Here is a 23,449-nt window from a genome sequence, read left to right as displayed (position 1 = left end):
ATGTGATATCAACTTAGCTTGTACTAAAATCTCAGTAGTCCTTAGAGTTTCTTGAGATACCAATTTGATTTTAAGACAAGTTTTTTAAGATAATTTATTAGCTTCCCCTTAGGCAGAAATAGGGTTATTGTATATGTTCAGGTTTCTCACTGGTCTAAAGAATAGTATAAAAAATGTAGAATTGGGCATTGCTTAAATTATTTACTCTGAATCTTTTTTCTGAGTTCAGGAAATGATATCCCTTCTAGTCCGTTAGTGTAATGCAAATTTATGAATTATATGCCATTCGTGAGGTGCTGTGGACACATAACCTGTTCTCAGTAAGATTGTAATTGTTCAAAAGATATAAGACAAACACACAAATATTAATAATTACTAGTCTAGGTAGAAGTGATAAGAGGCCTAAGAAGGCTTAGGTCAAAAGTTGTAAATTTTAAAGGCTATATTTATCAGGAACATCAGTAATACTTTATAAAAGTATTGGTAGCACTTGAACTTAAACCCTTTAAACCAGTACCTTTCAAATTTTCTGTGGCAAAAGACCATTTTCCTCCCAATCTTTTGGAAACCAATATTTTTGTAGAGTACAATTAAAATCAATTACTAGGAAAATAAAAATCACAAATGGAAGACCAAGTTTTGTCGTTATTAGATTTAACAGATAACAAATTACTCTTTTAAATTGATATATTAATACTTGTTTCTAAATACTCATTCTCTATTTCTGTATGTGTCTGATCACGTGGTGGTAAACAATTCTTAGACATCCATGCACTGACCACTTTTTGAGTAGCACTGATTTAAGGACATGCAGAGAAAGGACATTTGGGTATCAGTATGAGTAAAGGCACAGAGATGGAAAGGTTGCACAGGGCTTTGCCTCTTCAAATATTTCCTATTTTAATGCCTTCTCTTTTGCTTCCTAATTGGGAATATGTAATGACAGGTACACTGAAGGTGCTGGTCCAACACCACACAGTAAATGAAGTAGAAGGTAGTATATGTAAAAAAACACGGTGTTTATTTATATGCAGGTGGCAGTGCAGTTTAACTAAGACAGCACAAGGGTGGGAATAAGGAAGTCCTGTTCTGGTCTCTTACATGCCCCTCACTATCTACACAATACTGACACATCCCTCATCTGCCTGAGTTCCATTTCCCACCTTGGTAAAGCAAAGGTAGAGAGCAAACGTTCTCTAGCATTTCTTGCGACACTAGCTAATTCAATATAAAAACAGCATTAATCCAAAGAATTGTAATGATAAAGCTAAACATAAATTGATGGCTATTAACATGCATGGAGAATAGCAAAACAAAAACAAAAATTCACAAAGGTCTCTAGTTATATTAAAATATACTAAAAGTATATCATGCTCTTATCATTACAATTGGAAGAGGGTTTAAAGTGGGATCTAAGATAAACTTATTTTTAAAAAAGCATGTTAAAAGTAAAAAATAAGGTCTGTGTATTAGGATATGTTAAAAATGAAAAGCTAACTTATCAAGTATATATGTTTCAAATATTATAGCAACAAATATATAGCAATAAAGATAATTAAACATAGATGGTAATTGTTTTAATGAATATATATTGAGCACTCTAGGAAACATGAATTATCTTTGCCTTCAAGAACTGTCCTAGCTCTACTACTTGCTAGCTTAGAAAACTTGAACAAATTACTTACTCTCTTAAACATTCATTTTTGTTTTGTCTTATCTATACTATGAAAATAATAACTAGCTTATACTGTTATTGTGAGGAATAAATGAAATACTTATAGGAAGCACTTAGCCAGGCTCTTTGCATGTAGAATATACTCAATTTTCAAAGTTCTCCCTTGCTCTTGGGTTTATTTAAGAAAATAAGATATGCCCATTAAAAATCCATTAATAATGCTTGATTTAAATTTAAGTTTCTAGCAACAATAGTACATATGTCACCAATGGGTAAATAATCATGGCCAAATGGGGATTATACTAACCATTTGAGAAAATTTGGGAAAATGGTTTTTATTGAGTGCTTATGATATGGTAGCACTATTTTATGGACTTTACAGGAATCAACTTATTTCATCCTTATAGAAAAACATACCCCTGTGAAGTCAATGCTATTATCATTTCCAGATTAGAAAATTAAGGCACATAAGTGGTTACTTTTCCCAATATCAACAACTAATAATTTTCAGGACTGGAATAGAATCTAGGTTTATACATTTAAACACCACACTGTAAATGCTGAGGAGAGCTAGTTAGGCTACATATTTAGGCAAGTGTTTATGAAGGAGATTAGCTTTGGACAGATGCATAAGGGATGGATTTTATCTTCTGCATAGATAGAATAAACAAAATATAAACTGAGGACAGGATTATTCAAGAAAAATTTACTTTATGTGAAAAACATCTAAGTGCCTGTTATGTGCTGCCTACTCTGCTAGGTGGCGTTGGGGGCAGACATGAGTCCTACCTTTGAACGTTCTGATGTCTAATAGGGGACGTGTACAGAGTTACAACGTTTTATCTGTCATAACACAAACAGAACATGACAAATTTAAAGTTCAGCCAGTATTCTTTGAGAATTCAGAAAAAGGAGAGAGAAAATCCAAAGGCAAGAATGGAAAATTGTACAGGGAGTAGTTAGCCTTTGAGTAAGTGTTTTAAATTATGCTAATTGAGATTTGGAAGCAGGAAAACAGTAGAGAAGTGACGCCATTTCCTATGAGGAAACTTTCAACATGACAGGGAATAAAACTATTAAAGTGAAATACCCATGTGGGAAGTAGGAAATATTGGGAAATAAGTTGGAGAAGTAGATTAGGACCAGTCTGGAGAAGACTTTTAATGCCTGGCTGAAGGCTAAGGACTTTATCTTTTAAAATGAGCCCTTGCATGTTGAGATCAAATGGCATGGAAACTGTTTTGTGGATAGTGGTTAAAAATATGGGCTCCAATGCCAGAATATCTTGGTTTGAATGCCAGCTCTACCTCTTACTGGGAAGGTAAAGTCAGGAGACAAAAGAACATAACTGTCATTTACTATTCCAAGCTTTAAACATTTCCCAAGCACCTTCTCTGTGATTGCCACTGTGCTGGGTGTGAGGGACACCCAGATGCAGAGGCTCTGCCCTCACAGGGCTCACAGGTTCCCAGGAAAGACAGGAGAGGCACACGTGTAAAGGATTTCAGTGCAGATAACAGCACCGTGCTGGGTCTTAGTGAAGCACTATGTGAGCATAGAAGACAGGGTCCATTAAATCTGCCTGAAGATGAGAAGAAAGATTACATAGCAGCATGTTTGCATCAGGAGGGCCTGACCCAAGATAGATGGATGAAATCCATCAGAATTTTACCTTAGGCTTATTCTGGGCTGAAAATAGCATTGCCAAGCACCACCCTAAAAGAACGTCTTTCTCTTGCAATACCATCCCCAGCCCTGCCTAAACCCTGTCATCTACCCTCTTTTTTCCATCACATTGCCTATTTAATGCTGGAATTTTCATCGAAACTACAGTTGATTTGCTGAGGGTAGTTAAGTGCTTCCATGTCAAAGATTTCCTGGTAGACTAAATGCTGTGCCAGGAAGTGAGAGGAAGCAAAATATAAATAAATGATGTCAATAGAGTAAGCTCCCTGTGGCCATGATGCCTTCCTTCCATGCCACTCCCCTTGTTTCCCCTTAAGTAGAAAGATTCATAAATATATTGTTACTGTTGTTGTTCTTTCTTTATGGAGCCCCTCATCACTCTTAACAGTTTTATTTCTATTTCATTATAATTATGGTGGGCTTAAAAGTATGGGGAAGGGTACCAAGAGATCACCTCACAGATGACTTAAGTACAAAGGAGAAAAAGGTACCTTTACAATGGAGGGAGGTCTGCTGGAAGCCTTCTGAATGCAAGTGATGGAATTTAGCATCCCAGTAATGGGAAAAACTGACATGTGCCAACTTGTAGGATGTGCAGAGCATCACCTAGGTAATAGTCATGCTGAAATATTTAACCTCAATCCAACCACAAGGCAATAAAAAAATCCAGATGATGGAACATTCTTCAAGACAACCATCCTGAATTCTTTAAAATTGTCAGTGTTATAAAACCCTGTTCTACAGTAAAGGGGATTAAAGAGACATGCCATTCAAATGCATGTCATGAGTCTTGGACATGCTGGATCAAAAAAATAGCTATAAAGCATTTGGAGAAAGTTAGAGAAATCTTTTTTTTTTATTATTTTTTATTTCAGCTTATCATCATGGGGGGTACAAAAGTTCAGGCCACATACACTGCCCACGTCCCGCCCATCCTCTCGAGTCAGAACTTCAAGTGTGTCCATTCCCCAGATACCGCGCATTGCACTCATCATGTAGTTATACACCCATCCCCTCCCCCTACTTCCCATCCCCCCCGAGTCAGAACATTCAAGCGTGACCATTCCCCAGACGGTGCACAATGCACTCATCATGTAGTTATGCACCATCCTCTCTCCCCACCCCCCACCTCAGTCCGATACCCAATTGGTGTTATTCCCAAATGTGCACTTAGGTGATGATCAGGGAAACCAATTTGCTGGTGAGTACATGTGGTGCTTGTTTTTCCATTCTTGGGATACTTCACTTAATATGAACTATATCTTAGATAATACATTAACATTAATTTCTTCAGTATATTAATGGTATTGTGGTTATGTAGGAAAATATCATTTTTTTAGAAGCATCCTTTTGAACACTATGGTGAAGTGTGATGTCTACAACTTACTTTGAAACAGTGATAGATGATTGATAGATAGATGGATGTTAGATAGATGATTAATAGATATAGATAAAGAGAGATAGAGGTAAATGTTGTGGAGAGGGCAGAATTGCCTCATGTTAAAACAGCTAGAGATGCTATAACTGCAACAGCTACAAGGACACCCATTCTCCCTAAGAAAGTACTGAAGCCTGCCACAAGTGAATTATCTCATGAATTCTTCCTAGGGTGGGAGAAGGAGAGAAAGTGACATTCCTACCCTACTAAACTTGACTGTTTCAGTGGGTCTTTGAAATTTCCCATTATTGTATATCTGTTTCCTTTTTTTTTTTTTTTTACCAGGCACATACTCTTTCTGTTGCTGGTGAGATGAGAACCATTGTGGTAGTGATGACAAAAGCTGGCATTTACCTAAAGCTCTGCAAGTTTGAAAAGCCCAGTTACAACCACAGCATGACTGACAGATCTGGCAATGATGTCTTTATTTTTTCAGATGGGGAAACAGAGATTCAGAGAGGCTCAATGAATTATTCAAGATCACATGGCTAGTATTAATAATTTCAGGATTTGGACTCACCCTTCTGATCTCATGTCCGTTCAGATTCATTACTCACTACTGAAAAGTATATGCTGTTTCTGTCTTATGTCATCTTTTCCCTTCTGAAGTCATGATCTTCAAGTGAAAGGTGGGCCATTTCTGCCCAAGGCCATATGTTTTATCGTCTGGACTTCAGTATTGCTGACGATACATTTCAACTAACTTTAACATCCTGAATTAATTGATGTGACACCAAACATAGGCTTTTCTCATGGCTCAGACACATATGTTAGGGAGGAAGCATATCTTATACCTCCCTACCAACCATGTTAGCTGACTAGAATTCTACTATTGACCTTGGGGAAAGACAAATCACTAATAGCCACAGTTCTTCTTGTTTTCTCAAATCAGCTCTCTTTTTTTTTTTTTTTTTTTTTTTTTTTTTATTTCATCTTGTTATGGGGGATACAGAATTGCAGGTTATATATGTTGCTCCTGTACCGCCTTTCCCCCCAAGTCAGAGCTCCAGACATATCTGTTCCCCAGGTCGTGCGCATTGCACCCATCATGTAGGTATATATCCCTCCCTTCCCCACTCCCCCCTTCCCGAGTCAGCACCTTCAAGTGTTACCACTCATTGTGTAGGCATACCCCCATCCCCTCCCCCACCCCCCACCTCAGTCTGATATCCAATTGGTGTCGTTCCCAGATTTGTATTTAGGTGATGATCAGGGAAACCAATTTTCTGGTGAGTACATGTGATGCTTGTTTTTCCATTCTTGGGATACTTCACTTAATATAATGGGTTCCAACTCTCTCCAGGAGAACCATAGAGATGTCGTATCTTCATCATTCCTTATAGCTGAGTAATATTCCATGGTATACATATACCACAGCTTACTAATCCAATCATGTATTGATGGGCATTTGGGTTGTTTCCACATCTTTGCTATTGTGAATTGTGCTGCTATAAACATTCGGGTACATGTGTCTTTGTTAAAGAATGACCTTTTTTCCTTTGGGTATATGCCCAATAATGGGATTGCTGGATCAAATGGCAGGTCTACTTGAATCTGTTTAAGATATCTCCATAATGCTTTCCACAGGGGTTGCACTAGTTTGCAGTCCCACCAGTAGTGTATGAGTGTTCCTGTCTCTCCACACCCACGCCAACATGTGTTGTTTTGGGTTTTTTTGATAAAGGCCATTCTCACTGGGGTTAAGTGATATCTCATTGTGGTTTTGATTTGCATTTCTCTGATGATTAGGGATGTTGAGCATTTTTTCATATGTTTGTTAGCCATTCTTATATCTTCTTTCGAGAAGTTTCTATTCATGTCATTTGCCCACTTTTTGATAGGGTTGTTTGCTTTTTTCTTGCAGATTTTCCTGAGTTCTATATAGATTCTTGTTATCAGTCCTTTATCTGATGTGTAGTATGCAAAAATTTTTTCCCATTCTGTAGGTGGTCTGTTTATTCTCTGGACTGTTTCTTTGGCTGTGCAGAAGCTTTTTAATTTAATCATGTCCCATTCATTTATTTTTGTTGCTGCTGTGATTGCCTTGGGGGTCTTCTTCATAAATTCTTTGCCTAGGCCAATGTCTGTAAGAGTCTTTCCTACATTTTCTTCTAGAATTCTGATTGTATCACGCCTAAGGTTTAAGTCTGTTATCCACCGTGATTTGATTTTTGTGAGAGGTGAAAGCTGTGGGTCCTGTTTCAGTCTTCTACAAGTGGCTAACCAATTCTCCCAGCACCATTTATTGAATAGGGATTCTTGTCCCCAGAGTATATTCTTTCCTGCTTTGTCAAAAATTAGGTGACTATATGAGGATGGTTCTATATTTGGATTTTCTGTTGTGTTCCACTGGTCTGTGTCCCTGTACTTGTGCCAGTACCAGGCTGTTTTAAGAACCACGGCCTAGTAGTATAGTTTGAGGTCTGGCAAATTAATACCTCCCATTTTGTTTTTGTTGCTTAAAATTGCTTTTGCTATACGGGGTCTTCTCTGGTTCCATACAAAGTGTATAATTATTTTCTCTACATCTGTGAAGAATGATGTTGGTAATTTAATAGGGATTGCATTGAATCTGTAGATCACTTTGGGTAGTATAGAAATTTTAACAATGTTGATTCTTCCGATCCATGAGCATGGTATATTTTTCCATCTATTTGCAAGTTCTGATATTTCTTTTCTCAGTGTTTCATAGTTTTCCTTATAGAGGTCCTTTACCTCCTTAGTTAGGTATATACCTAGATATTTTATTTTCTTTGTTGCTATTTTGAAGGGTATTGAGTCTTTAATTTGGTTTTCTGATTGACTGTTATTGGCATATATAAATGCCTCTGATTTGTGTATATTAATTTTGTAGCCAGAGACTTTGCTATATTTGTTAATCAATTCCAGGAGTCTCATGTTTGAATCCTGGAGGTTTTCCAGATATAGCATCATATCGTCAGCAAAAAGTGAGAGTTTAATCTCTTCCTTCCCTATTTGGACTCCCTTGATTTTGCTCTCTTGCCTGATAGCTCTCGCAAGGACTTCCAATACTATGTTGAAAAGTAATGGGGACAGTGGGCAGCCCCGTCTGGTTCCAGTTCTAAGTGGGAGTGCTTTCAATTTTTCCCCATTCAGAATGATGTTGGCTGTGGGTCTGTAATATATGGCTCATATCATTTTTAGGTAGGTTCCATCTACGCCTATTTTGTTAAGCGTTTTTATCATAAAAGAGTGTTGAATTTTGTCAAATGCTTTTTCTGCATCTAATGAGAGTATCATATGGTTTTTGGTTTTGCTTCTATTTATGTGCTGAATTACATTTATAGATTTACGTATGTTGAACCACCCCTGCATCTCTGGGATGAAGCCCACTTGGTCGTGGTGGATTATTTTTTTGATAAGTACTTGGATTCGATTTGCTAGTATTTTATTGAAAATTTTTGCATCTATATTCATGAGGGAAATTGGTCTGTAGTTCTCTATTTTTGTTGCGTCCTTTCCTGGTTTTGGTATCAATGTTATATTGGCTTGGTAGAACGTGTTGGGAAGAATTCCATCCTTCTCAATATTGGAGAATAGTTCATGTAGGATGGGCACCAGTTCTTCTTTGTATGTATGGTAAAATTCAGGTGTGAACCCATCTGGACCAGGGCTTTTCTTTTTGGGAAGGTTTTTTATTGCTGTTTCAATTTCGGTTCTTGATATTGGTCTGTTCAGGTACTCTATTTCTTCCTGGTTGAGCCTGGGAAGACTATGTGTTTCTAAAAATTTGTCCATTTCCTCCGCATTCTCCAGTTTGTGTGCATAAAGATTTTTGTAGAATTCATAGATGATATCTTGTATCTCTGTAGCATCGGTTGTGATTTCTCCTTTCATGTTCCTAATGGAGGTTATTAGAGATTTTACTTTTGTGCTCTTGGTTAGTCTAGCCAGAGGTGTGTCTATTTTGTTTATCTTTTCAAAGAACCAACTTTTTGTTTTATTAATTTCCCTTATAGTTTCTTTGTTGTCCTTTTCATTTAATTCTGATTTGATCTTAGTAATTTCTCGCCTTCTGCTGGGTTTAGGGTCGTTCTGTTCTTCTTTCTCCAGCTCTTTGAGTCTATTCGTTAGGTTGTCTATTTGCATGTTTTCTGTCTTTTGGATATAGGCATTTATGGATATGAATTTCCCTCTCAGGACTGCTTTAGCTGCGTCCCATAGATTTTGATAAGTTGTATCTCCATTGTCATTTAATTCAAAGAAACTTTTGATGTCCATCTTGATTTCTTCCTTTATAGAATAATTATTCAGGAGAAAGTTATTTAGCTTCCATGACTTTGAGTAAGAGTGAGGGTTTCTGTTTGTGATCATTGTTACTTTTATTCTGCTGTGATCTGAGAAGATGCATGGTATAATTTCTATTTTTTTGAATTTTTTAAGACATGCTTTATGTCCTAGGACATGGTCAATCTTAGAGAATGTCCCATGAGCTGATGAGAAAAATGTATATTCTGTGGACTTTGGGTGGAATGTCCTATAGATGTCAGCCATGCCCATTTGTTCTAGCATTCTATTGAGGTCCATTATGTCTTTGTTTATTTTCTGTTTAGAGGATCTGTCCTGTACTGTCAGTGGGGTGTTAAAGTCTCCAGCTATTACAGTATCATCATCTATCATTTGGTTCAGATCTAATAGGGTTTGCTTTATGAATCTAGGTGCACCTAGGTTAGGTGCATATATATTGAGTATAGTCATGGCTTCTTGTTGAATTGTGCCCTTGACCAGTATGTAGTAGCCATCTTTGTCTTTTATTATTTTGTTGGTTTGAAAGCTAAGTTATTGGAAATTAAGATTGCCACACCAGCTTTCTTTTGGTTACCGTTTGCTTGAAATACCGATTTCCATCCTTTTACTTTCAGTCTAAATGCATCTTTGCTCGTTAGGTGGGTTTCTTGAAGACAGCAGATACTTGGCTTGTGTTTTTTTATCCATTGGGACAGTCTATGTCTCGTGAGCGGGGAATTCAAGCCATTCACATTTATTGAGAAAACTGATAAATGAGACGGTTTTTTGTTCAGCTTGTTGGGTAGAACTTCATTGCGATGTTTTCTCTCCTGAGCCATTGTGGTATCTGGAATTTCATCTTTAGCTCTTGAGTAGTTTTACATTCGTGGATCTTTCTTGTGCTGATCCGTGTGTAACTCTCTTTTGAGTACTTCTTGTAGGGCTGGTCTTGTCTTGGTGAATTCCCTCAACCTTTGTTTATCTGAGAATGTCTTAATTTCTCCTTCGTATAGAAAACTTAGCTTAGCTGGGTACAAGATTCTAGGCTTGGCATTATTCTGTTTCAGAAGCGTGAAAATGGGGCCCCAACCTCTTCTTGCTTGTAAGGTTTCAGCTGAGAAATCTGGCGTAATTCTGATGGGTTTTCCTTTGTAAGTTACCTGTTTCTTTCTCCTTACAGCTCGGAGAAGGGACTCTTTAGTGGATATTTTGGTCAGCCTGATGACTACGTGGCGTGGTGTTTTCCTATTTGCTATGAATCTCCCAGGGGTCCTTTGAGCTTCTTGAATCTGTATGTCTAGAGTATTGGCAAGGCCTGGAAAATTTTCCTCCATTATGTCTTCAAATAGCTTGTCCAACCCTTGCTTATTATCTTCTTCACCCTCAGGAATGCCAATAACTCTCAAGTTAGGTTGCTTCACATAATCCCACATTTCTTGAAGACTCAGATCATTTCTCTTACTTTTTTGATCTATCTCTGTGACTGACTTATTTAGTTGGAAGGAGTTATCTTCAATTTCTGAGATTCTTTCCTCTGTTTGATCTACCCTGCTTTTGAGACTTTCCACAGTGTTTTGTAGCTCTCTGAGTGAATTCTTCATTTCTAGGAGTTCAGTTTGGTTTTTCTTCAATATTTCAATTTCTTTAGTGAATTTTTCCTCCAAATCCTGTATTTTTTTTGTGTTTTCCTTGTGTTGTTTATTCATTGATTCTTGTATATTATTAAGCTTGTTTATGATCCATAATTGGAATTCTTCCTGTGACATGTTGGTGTTTTGAGTCTGGTTTGTGTCAAATGGTTGAGAGCTGGTATTTCTCTTTGGGGGTGAGCTTTCTGTTTGATTCTTTGTGCTTCCTGTGTTTTTTCGCTGGGCCCTTCCCATCTAGATTAATCGTTGGATCTTTTCTTATAGATTTAGTCTGGTTAACAGCACTCTTTGTGCTCTATTCTTAGGCTGTGGAGCAGTCTAGGTATATTGCTTCCTTTGGCAAGGGGGGAAGACTGTTGTGAATTGTTTAGAGATTTTTCTATTTCAGTTGGGGGACTGCTTCTGATGGGTCCAATCCTAGAGGATTGGAGTGATCCAAGACTGCTTTGGCGAGTTAGGACACTGTGTTGTGGTCTTTCAGAAGGCAGGCAGGGTCCACACTAGTAGTAGACCGAAATTCTCTTTGTTTGTTTCCCTTTGGTTCTTCCTCTATAGGGGTGGTTTCTGTCTCTATCTGCAGGAAAGACACTAGCTATGGGGAGTGGACGGTGCCCTCGCTCGCTCAGCGCCCCAGTTGCTGCAGCTCCCACGGGCAATAGTCTGCCTTGGCCCAATGTCCCCAGGGACCAGGCTCCACACTCTCTCTTCTGGAGAAGTAGTCAATGTTTAGACATGGGCAGGGTCCCTATATAAGGTCTGTGGACCAGTGGAGGGGGCCGTCCAGGGAGCCTCTTGGCACCCTATTGCTCCACAGTGACTTGGCTATGGGCCCCAAGATGGCGATTGTGTGCCCGCAGATCGCCGGCGTTGGGGGTGACTACTCAGGTTCCGGTATGTACCAGAGCCAGGGGTCTGGCCCGTTCCGAAGCTCACCGTGGCTTCCCAGTTAGAAGGCAAAAAGAGAGAAGAAATAAAGAAAAAGAAAAAAGAAAAGAAAAAAAAGGAAGAGAAAAGAAAGAAAAGAAGGAGAAGAAAAACAAAGAGAAAAGAAAAGGAGAAGAGAAGAGGGAAAAAAAGGAAAAAGAGAAAAGAAAAAACAAAACCAAAACAAAACAAAAACAAACAAACAAAAAAACCAAACAAACAAATAACACAAAAAGACCTAACCCACAAACACCAAAAACACAAATACAAAAGAACAAAAACAGAGCTACACAGCACCACAGCACATCGCTAAACGAAGGGATACACAAATCTGAAGTATATAGTTCAGCGGCTCAATGATTGTGTTTTTGCGCCTTAGCGCAACTCCACCCCTTCACGCCGAGCACGGCCCGGCGGGGATGGTGCCGGCCCAGAGACCAGGGAGGGCGCTGGGGAGAGAGAGCTGCTCGGCAGCTTACGGCTCCTGAGCGGTTCCGCCTTTGCTTTCAAGATGGCGCCCGCAGCGCTCCAAGGTGGGAGGGGGACCATCTCCCCGGCAGGCAGAGACCAGAGACCGCCGCTGCCTGGGGGGTTGGCAGGCAAAGCTGCCAGGGGCCACCGGCTGAAGAACCACTGACAAAAGTAGCGCAGAGGTACAGCGCAATTCGCTGATCGAGGATCCTTCGTGCCCCTCCCCCCTGGCGCAGGTCTGTCCCTTCTCGCCAAGGGCTGTCTCAGCCGAGACTTCCCAGGTTCCAAGCTATTCTCCCGAAAAGCCTCCTGTCTGCAATGCCCTACGTCTCCCTCGGTGATTCTGCTCTGGCTTGCGGGGGGTCTCCAAGCAATTGGGGGTGGAGGTCAGTGAGGAGCGCAAGCCGCTTTTCCCAAAGACTGCCCCCGCCCCACCTGGGGGCGGGCGCAGCCGGCCCGCGCTCCGCTGGCTACTGTCTGTTCCGCGCCTTCCGCAGAGTTCCGCGATTTTAATTTTCGTTCACCTCAGACCTCACTTGCTCTGTTTGTCCCACGCTGATTCTCCGTGGATTCACACCGCTGTTCCTGTGTGGGAGCAGTTCTCTAGCGTTGTGGCAGGTCCGGATCCACGGCTTCCTTGCCGGAGTGCAGATCCAAGCAGTCACCACCACTCCGCCATCTTCCCCCCTCCGACATTCTTTCATCTCAAATCAGCTCTTGATAAAATATTACAAGCAGAAACCCTCAACCGCATCTCTGTTGGGTATTTTTTTAAAAAATGATTTCTTCTGCAGAAGTACTAGTTTTAGTGGTTCTATGTCCTCCCCTGTCCATCTTAATCTAAAATTGTAACATTCCAGTATTAGGTAAATGCCACAGAGGGTGAACCATGATGCAGCAGTTGGATGAGTCCACATCTTTGAAGGGAAGATAAAGTTTCCATGTTGTAGGCATTTGCCATCTACTTGGACTTGTTTGGGCTACAGAAGATTTCCTTAGCATGCCCATGTGTCTTTCCATGGATAATGGTGTCACTGAGTGAGCCTCTAAACAGTACCCTGTAGAGGAAAGGGAGGAAACATAGTAGGTGGTTGGAGAAGGAAAACATTCTTACCTAGTTCAATTAACCAGGCAGTGGGTCTTTAGCCCAGTTCATCTGGAGCAAGCCTTGGTTCAAGTGCTTGCATCTTAGAGCAACTTATTTTCCTGGACAACTAGAAAAATGTTTATACTAGAGGAGTTCCAGTGATAGATGCTTAGAAAGAACATGGGAGTGATGAACTATAAGTTATTATAATTTCGGGCAAATTCAGAACTTTAAATATGAACTTTAAAATGAACAGGGGAGAAAGATATCATTGCCAGCAAATTGAGGAGCTTTCAGGCCTAGCTGCCAGCTCTGACTCTTGTCTTTTTCAGGCAGTTTTGAAGGGCAAATATAAAGGAAAGTTGAGTCTGTGTCTAGATAACCTTGAGACTTTGAAATTATCCAAGGGTTTCACATGTTGGTTAATACACTCAGAGGCTCTAAGTTTTGCTTTCATTCATTTTGAAAGAGAAAGCGTGTTTGTATGTGAAGCATTCCATGTGTTTATATCTGCGACCATGGCATGATCTTCTCTAAATAATAATGTTCTGGCCAAGCAGACCCTAAGACTGAAGTCAACACTGTTGGAATATTGTATCTCTGGAAATGGATATTATAACATATCTAAGGATGGACTAAAAATATCTGACAGTATATTTTTAAGCATGAAGCTGTAATTATCTTGACATTGTTTATATGGTGTTGTCTTATTCCTTCTTTTAAAAAAATTGAAGTGTGTGAGTCTTAAAATTGTTTAGTGAGCTATTTGCAGAATCACTATGCCTTCAGAACAGTACTAGGTAAATTCCCTTCACAGAACTTGGCATTTATCTAAGAGAATTTTTTGTTTTATCTCTGAGAATTGTCAGTGGGGGATGTTGAGAATTTTTGCACAAAAGCAGGAGTTTATTCTAATGGAACTAGGCTTTAGTCTTTCAGAGGATAGTTGGACAGAAGTAGAAGGCATGAGGCAGCAGGGACCTGATATATGGTAAGCCTTGAGAGAAGAAAGGCATGAATGGGCATGTGCTATCATCACTCTATTGATAACACCAGATTGCCATATTTGGTGTCTAGCTATCTTCTCAATTGAGATCAAAATGGAGGGCCAATGAAGCTTCATGAGTAGAAACAGTGCACAAAACAACAGGGATGATGGTCCATTTCCTTTCTATGGCAGCTGCCTCTAGTACAGTTGGAACCTGAGGCCTTAAGGATCTTGTTTTCACAGATAAATGACCTAATTACTTGAAAACCCAAAACCACAATGGAAGAAAAGTTAGAAAATGAGTGGTTTAGAGAGAAAGTTGTATTGATTTGGGGAAAAATATGAGTTTCTTGGTTTTGTTTCTTTCTAACTTTTTATTTAAGGTATCTTTGAGTTGTAGGAATAAAGTTTTCTAGTGAATGACACATATTAGATATGTTTTCTTTTGTGGTAGTGACTTCTGATAATAAGTTTGTTCACAGTACTGTATGTTTACAGCATTAAATAAATAATAGTCCTAAGCATTTTATGTGTTTCATCTTAGCACATGTTAATGTTTAATTAATTTGGCTAGTGTGTTTTTAAGCATTGATTTGTAATCCTAGACTTAGAGGGAAGAATGTGGTCTTAGAAAGTATCTAGGACAACCCTTCATTTTCTAGATAACTGAATTCCAAATGATTCATAACAGGCCATACAACTGAGTGTTTCAAATTCTATGGCCAAAGTTTTCTTTCTAAATTGAAGAATAGAAATTAGTCTTCAATGGCAGGAAGAAGGAATGTCAGAGCTATTCACAAAGGTGAAGAATTGGATTGGGCCTACTATATTTGTGAACTAAAACCTTAGATACACTTTATTCAAACTTAGGTAAGAACACATTGCCTTTGCAGAAGAATGAAACTAGACCCTATCTCTCAACATGCATAAAAATTAACTCACGATGTATCAAAGACTTAAATGTAAGACCTGAAACAATAAAAATCCTAGAAGAAAACTTAGGAAAAACTCTGCTGGACATTGGCCTAGGCAAAGAATTCATGACTAACACCTCAAATGCAAATGCAAAAAATAAATAACTGGGAATTAATTAATCTAAAAAGCTTCTACATAGCAAAAGAAATAATCAGCAGAGTAAATGTACAGCCTTCAGAATAGGAAAAAAATATTCACAAACTATATATCTGACAAAGGAGTAATATCCAGAATCTATAAGGAACTCAAATTCTTTCTCAGCAAGAAAATAAAACCATTAAAAATTGAGCAAACAGCACAACATGAACAGACATTTCTCAAAAGAAGATATCCAATTGGCAAAAAAAAAAAATATGAAAAAATGTTCAAAATCACTAATCATCAGGGAAATGCAAATTAAAACCACAATGAGATACCTACCACCTTATCCCAATCAGAATGGCCATTATTAAAAAGTCAAAAAACAATATATGTTAGTGAGGACACAGTAAAAAGAAAACACTTGTACACTGTTGGTGGGAATGTAAGTTAGTACAACCTCTATGGAAAGCAGCATGGAGATTTCTCAAAGAACTGAAAGATCTACCATTTGATCCAGAAATTCTACTACTGAGGAGCTACTCAAAGGAAAAGAAGTCATTATATAAAAATGATACCATACTCATGTGTTTATTGTGGTACAATTAACAAATACAAAGATATGGAACCAACCTAAATGCCCATCGACTGATGAATAAATAAAGAAAATGTGATATATATATTCCATGGAAATAGTACTCAGCCATAAAAAAGAATGAAATAATCCTTTGTAGCAACTTGGAGGGAACTGGAGGCCATAATATTAAGTGAAGTAATTCAGGAATGGAAAACCAAATATCACATAGTGGGAGTTAAGCTATGGGTATGCATGGTCGTACACTGTCAGGGACTCAAAAGGGAAAAAATGGGAGAGGGTGAGGAATGCAAAACTACCTGTCAGGTGCCTTAAACACTATTTAGGTGAGAGGTATGCTAAAACCCGTATGCCAACACTATACAATTAATCTATGTAACAAAAAAATCACATGTACCCCTAAATCTATAGAAATAGGAAATAATAAATAGTAGAATAAAATAAGTAACTTTTTAGGAACTATGTATATATATTTTCCTGCACTCCTTAATTTTCCAGTACAAAAGAACCAAAGAGATTCCCACTATCTTTTTTTCTCATTGTCTTCATCAAATTTACTTACTTGTAATATTGATCATCTATCTCCTCCACCAGAATGTTAGTCTGTGCAAGGGTAACAATTTTTGTTTAGTTCACTGTTGTATACCTAACGTTGTTCTTAGAACAATGCCTGGCACACGGGAGATACTTAATATTTGTTTAATGAGTTGCTGAACTAAATAAATGAAAATTGTGAGCAGACATTCATGTTCCTTATGACAGGACATAGTATATAGTAAGCTACAGAGAGAAAATACTTCATTCATTTAAAAGATATTTATTTACAGAATTATAAAACATTAGAGCTGGAGGAAATCTTAAGAGAATATCTAGGAAAACTTCTTCATATTTAGAGATGCTAAAATAGAGTATGTTTTCTAGGATCATAAACTAGTTAGTGACAGAGCCATGGATTATAATGCAGACTTTCTCATTCCTTTTGTTAACCACCTAAGGGCACTAGAGAATATATAAAGTAGAGTAAGATATGGTTGCTGCATTCATTGAACTTAAATTTAAATTGGATTGATGCCCTTGGACTTGATCTTTTTTGCACGTGTCTTTTGTGAAATTTAAAAATTGAATTGTCAATGGAAAGGTTACATAGTAAGGTTTAATTTTTTTAAGTATGAGCTCACACTTTCCCCCACCCTAGTTTTCCTCTGTAGTCCTTGGTTCCCAGGACAGTCTCTTACCTCTACAATTTTCTTCTATTCTAATTGGATCAGATGGACAGAGCATCACATTGAAAGAAACATCATTTTTGTTTATTTACTTGGGTTCTCCATGGCAACCAGTACTGAAAGGTAGTCCACTTAAACTAGGCCTCTTCAAGGCCATGAACCACCATCCAGGATCAGTGTTTCATACCATCTTGAGACAAACAGCAGACACCCACTCATTCAATGACGGTGATATAGAGGTCACTGTCTCTATATCAGAAGAATGAAAAGAAAAGTAGAAAAGAGACTCCTACTTCATAATTGAGCCTCCTTTGCCTATTAATTGTGGAAGCAAACTTGAAATTCTGGGAGAGGAAGCACTGGTGGGGTACGCATTGTCTGTGGCAAAAGGAAAGTCTTGGTCGTTTGTCTCTGGGTGTGGACTGAGATGTGGCTAGAGCCGAGACCTGAGCAAGCCTGCAAGTGCTAATTATGCATTTTCTGATATTAACACACAAGCACACTTGACTGTGAACTCCCTTTCCCCTCCAAACCACCTTCTCTCTCCCCACCTGCACTTTCCCCACAACTTTCTCTAAAACACACAGATAATCATCTCCTTCCAGACTTTGAAGTGACATTAGGATTGTCAGAAGGCATAATTAATTGACTGTCAGCAAAACCATTGTTTGAACATCTGTGGAGTTCTGCTTGATAGGCATCTGTTGTACTTTTAATTGAATGGATTCATTCTTCTACAAATATTTATTGAGAGCCTACTACACACCAATTATTATAGTATGTGCTATGGGCAATAATGGAAATGAAGTCATATAATGACCAAGAAGAGAAGGCATGTGTTAAATCCTCCAGTGCCAAGGGCTTTGATGGAGAACAGATTTCACAACTGGCAGTGGAAAATCCATTCTTTTCCACCCAGGTTCAGGAAATTTTGCCACTGTACCAGCTGACCTATGCCATACAAAATGCTAAAAAAAGCCCATGTGAAGAGATACCTGTTCCTGGGTGTAAAGACTGGGTGGCAATGCACTGTATGTGGTTAGAGTTCCCAGCAAAAACAGCTAAATGCTTTTAAAGAAAAATAAGCCAAAAATATCCAAGCCAAAGAAAAAAAGAAAGACAAACAGGAAATCCCAGAAGTAGGTTCAAATTAATGACCTTATCCCAATTTTCTTCCTAACTTTGACTCTGATGTCAGTCACGTTGCATCTACTTCTTCCAGATTCACTACAGTACTGCACAGTTCTGATCTCAATCCTCATTTGGTTCTCTGACAATCAAACCTTCAATTTGCTTGAGTCCTGGACAGGGCTGTACTCCTACCTGGAAATGAACATCATTTGTTAAGATTCAGCAAGAGCAAACACAGACCCTGAACATCAGTGACTTGTTGAAAGAGCCTAAGATACAGTTGGAAGAAGTAATAGAAAAGAGAGTATTTAACCTCCACTAACTCTCTCTTTCTTTCCAGTTTAGTCTTAGGGTCACAGAAGTTAGCAGGGCACTTAGAAATCATCTAGTTTGAAAGCTTTCTATTCTTTAGTTGTTAGAGGACATCTTCATAATTTTTGTCATATACATAAACTATCCATACTATTATTTGCCTGATATTTTTATTTAAATCAATTAACTTTTTAACCCACTTTGTCTTCATCCATGTCAAAAATATCCATTTGATTTTGTGGGTTGAAGTACTAGTTGCTTTTTCCCCCTAAAAGCCATTAAACTAAATATCATATTTAAATTTAAAAATGTTACTCTATGAACCAGCTAATGTTTTAAATATTGAGAAATGTGGATGTCATTCAACAAGAAGACGAATTGGTAGAATACCATGGTGAAATCATATCCTCAAGGCTACCCATTGAATTAAGTTTTATAAAATATACATTTAATTGCCCTGCAGAGTCATCACGTTAGTTTGAGAGGTATTAATAGTATAGGAAAGATCCAGGCATTCAGCATTCAGAGGCATTCTGGACTTGATACTGTCCCGTTGACGCACTGTGACATCTTAAGCCAGTCTCTTTTCCATGGGTCTCATTCCTCACGTTAGGAGATTAGACGACATGATCTGTAGTGATCCTTTTGGCTTCTTCATTTCTTTACCTCAAACACTTTTCATGTATCGTCCTCCATACACCATTAAAACATTAAGTGGGTAGGAAAAACAGCTGTTCCATGTAAAATTACAATACTACTTTCTTCAGAGTTCCAGAGAATTGGAAAAGAAACCCAAGAGTTATTTCTCCTAGATCATTGTATGCTCTGCTTGGTACTGTTCCCCATTTCCTGAGGTTTATGAGAAGGTTCACTGCATTGTAAGTGCCCATTAATAAAAATAAAATAGGATGTAGGATATGGTAAAGAATGACATGTACTAGTGTTGGGTGCACTAGTAGCATCACTCTGTTTAAGGATTTTCCTGGGTCAGTAATGGGATTCACTACTGGTATTTGGCATGCATAGGTGGCACTAATATTGGTAACTGTTAATGTGACAATGGGCTTTAATGTGGATGATACACCACTGTCATAAAAATGAATAATGCATCCTTTTCAGATGGCATAGAAAACTGAGCACTAGACTTGGAGTCAGGAAATCCAAGTGTAAGTCCTTTATCTTCTATGTGTGACATTGGTGACATTTGACATTTGTGCTATGCTTAGAATAATTTGTTATTCATTATTGAGAACCATTCTCTTAGCAGTCTTTGAGATTAGAGTTATTTTGCCAGAAAAACTAATGTATCTGAGAACAGGTTAAGAGATAGAACCTAATTCTTAATTTAAGGTTTCTCGTTTAAATTAGCTCTTCAATAGAACTTTTTAACCTTCCTGAGTTTCAGTTATTTTGCCTATTTAAAAAGATTATTATTGCTATCTATTTTATATGCTCATTATAGAGATTAAGTTAAATAAGTAGACGTTAAAGTGTTTTCTAAGCCATAACAAAATACCAAAAATTAAGATGTTACTATTGCCTCCTGGTGCAGCATCTGCCTTTGATTTATGCCATTTATGATTAGTGTGTAATAATCATTTCTCTGAATTTTTAATGTGCTTGTCTCTATTTCTATTAACACTTTGTGTTTTCTTATGTTTTCTTGTAATTGGAATAGCATTAGAGAATACAAAAAGTATTTTTTAGTCATTGTGTGTGAGAAAGCAACACACCAAGATATACCACATTGTTCTCGTTTGCTGAGCAAACTACTCTTGTTTTTTTAATGTGGAATGCGGAAAAACTAATTGAAAAGAGACAGAATGAATTTTGACTCAGATTGTACAGGATGAATCATAACCCACTTTCTCATCTGAGATGTGAAGAAAAAAAATTTTAAAGGAAACCAACCACCACACGGATTTACTGTCAGCATCAGCATAATCAATATAGAGTGTTTTTCAACAGAACAAGGAGTACATTTATACTAGGCTGAGAATTGGAGACAGTAGGAAACCTAGTTAATTTTTTCTTTGTAATAGTCTACTGAAACTGTTATTTTATGCCTTGGTTAAAGCATTCTAATCAACAGAGTTTTGGACCCATCAGCAATTGTTGCCCAAACCATTCAGAAATGTACCTGTGATCCCTATTGAGCAATTCTAGTCTGATCAGAGATGGGACCCTCCATTGAACGTCGGGTCCCAGTGTCATTTTGTCAGGTGTTATGGAACAGGGGACAGGGCCAGGGCAGAATCGCTCCTTCCCCGAACAGAACTTACTTGGATTTATTGATGGGAATGATTAAACAAAAATACTTTGTCCTGCTTGATTCTAGACTTTAGATGTTTAATCTACTTATTTGTGAATGTAGCTTAAAAAAAGATTCTATGTAAATAAAGAGGCACTATCACCTACTCTAGGGCATCATCTCCAAGTTCTAAGTTCAGAATTAATTTCTTTCTAATTCTTGTCACTGAGGTATTTTATTCATAACTTTTATGGCCTTTATTTCTCTCATGTGTACGTTTGTGTGTGTTTATAGAGCTCCTACTCTACTGTAAGATTACTGAGAAGAGGGACCACATCTTCCTTATCTTACTCTTTCCTTCTTCCCCAAACAGCAAAATGAGGACATAGAGCTAGAAGATTTTTCAAATCTCCCTGTACCACGCCACCAAGACTTTTGCTTACAGTGGGAGTTCTAACCTGATTTGATCCTAAATCTGTTTAAAATAAGAGTAGCATATCTTGACCACTTACTATATACTATGAGTTTTACATACATTACTCGTATCTTGACTATAACCCTATGAGGTGTAGGTACTGTTCTTTTACAGAAGAGGAAACTGAAAGGAAGAGAGTTGAAATAATTTCCCCAGGGTCTAGCAGTTGGAGTTGCAATTTGAACCCAAAATTAGTCTCTTAACCCCTGCATGTACTGTGCCTATGCCTGACCACAGCTTGCAGAAGGTTAGCTAACCAAGGCCTGGTGAAAGATTAGACCCACAGGATCTATGCTCATCACATAGTTTTTCTGCCAAATCCTATTCTATTTCTCCTTCTCCTTCTCCCAGAGGATGTTTTTAGTATGACTTAATCTCCTTGAAGGGTTCCACAACTGACCAGGCAGCAGTGAGAAATCTAGGTGCACCACCTCTTTGTTTGCACCATACCAGATGTCTGCAGGGACAGCGTATTGGCTCCCCAGCAAGGGTAATGCTGCTCAGCCAGACTGCTCAGTCTGAATGATACAACACAATTACTGAATATGATATGCTTTAATAGCCCTTGACATGGAGAATGCATCTCCATTCCTCTGTCCGCTTTTGGACTTGAAACCGGGTTATTGTGATTTTTACAATATCTATGTCCAGAAGCCCCCTTGTCCCCAAAATGTGTCTCAGTCCAGTGCTGCCTTCTTTCATGTATGGCAATAGTTTTAATTTTTAACGATCCATCACAGTGACATCTTCTCGTCTAGTGAGCCTTAGAAAAGCCAGGTCCAGTCTCACTGCCAAGGTGGAAATGAGAAAGAACAAGGAAAGGGAACTCATCTTGAAAATAAGGTCACACTCTATTGACATTTCATCAGGCAAAAGAGTTCAGTGCAATAGCTAGCAATTGGCTCACTCAGTCGGAAGTTGATGCTATTTTAGGCCATCAGCGGGAGTGTCAAAGTATCTGTGAATTTTGGCATTTTATTTCATTAAGTTGGTTCAGGAAGCCAGACACTGATTAACTGATTCTTCAACTTAGTTCCCACTCCTAATTTTGGATGTGTGGTATCTTTAGGCAGCTGTTGTGACACCTTGCTTCTAAAGAAAACTTTTCTTGTGCCTCTAAAGCAATCCTGGGAACAGTCGACCCCATGTCCTACTATCTGGGAACCTCCCGTGTGCTACATCTCTGGTCACAGGTGCATGGGGATACTGTTGCTTCTGGTTCTCCTCAGGCAGATCAAGGAAATACAAATCAAGTGCGTGCATCCAGTTGCCATTCAGAATTTATCTGTAGTAGCAGCATTCTCACTGACGCATTAGGCTCAAGATGGACTTTCATTTGGAGATCACATAAGAAGATATCTGTGAAAAGAATGGCCTCAGCATTGCAGTCACTTTTGAAGTCAAGAGATGCCCTAGACAGTCCACACAATTTGTGTAGGTAAGACTAGGAAAATTCTAAACTTTGTGTTGTTGGGAAGGGTATGGGATCTGATTTTATTTATAAACATGCTTTAAATAAGGATAAGGATTTCCAGATAGGAAATTTATGTTGTTCTTTGTTCACTCATTTATTCAGTCATTTTTGAAGGCCTGCTACATGCCAAGCAATTGTGCTAAGCATTTGCATTAAATATTAGTCCACAAAATAGAGACAGATGTGCTTACAAATAATTACAACGTGATGAATATATTACTGGAGTTCGGTGACACTATGGGAGGAAAGAAGTTAGAACAGCTTACTATGGTTAGAAAAGTAGAGGGGAAGGTTTTCTAACGTAGATGATGTTGGGACTGAATGTTAAGGGACTTTTTCAGGAAAATTTGAATTCATGGGCATTTCAGACCAAAAAAATTAGTAGGAAAAAAGGTGTAGACATCAACAGAAAACAGTGCAGTATGACTAGAGAATAGGATATGAGAAGGAGAAATGAGACTAAAAGGATGATCAGTGGTCAGATCAAAGGGCTTTTTGTTTCCTACAGAAGAATCTAGAGTCTGACCTGAAGGTGCTGAGCATCCATGAACAGTTTAAACAAAGGTACAAGATATCAGTTCAAGATCATTCTGGATACTACTGTGGGGAGTGTTGTAGAACAGGAGAGAATTTGGTAGGTAGAGATCAGCCTCATGCCATTTGTAACAGTCTAAGGGAAATAAGGGCCTGAGGGAAGGCAGTCATGTTTTGATAAGTTAGAAGAGTTGAGGAGGAAGGGTGATCAGAAGAGAACAAGAGGGATGGATTA

The 23,449-nt window shown here is 38.4% G+C and overlaps 1 protein-coding gene across 1 annotated transcript in view; it reads left to right on the top strand.

Annotated features, from left to right (window-relative positions):
• LPP (LIM domain containing preferred translocation partner in lipoma) overlaps nt 1-23,449 on the top strand; it is a 645,020-nt gene that overhangs the window by 483,600 nt on the left and 137,971 nt on the right. The gene's annotated exons all lie outside the window — the stretch shown is intronic.

This window comes from Eulemur rufifrons, chromosome 7, assembly GCF_041146395.1.
Source record: "Eulemur rufifrons isolate Redbay chromosome 7, OSU_ERuf_1, whole genome shotgun sequence".
Classification (NCBI taxonomy): domain Eukaryota; kingdom Metazoa; phylum Chordata; class Mammalia; order Primates; family Lemuridae; genus Eulemur; species Eulemur rufifrons.
The sequence above is the reverse complement of the archived record's forward strand: the minus strand, read 5'-3'. Positions and strand labels throughout refer to the sequence as shown.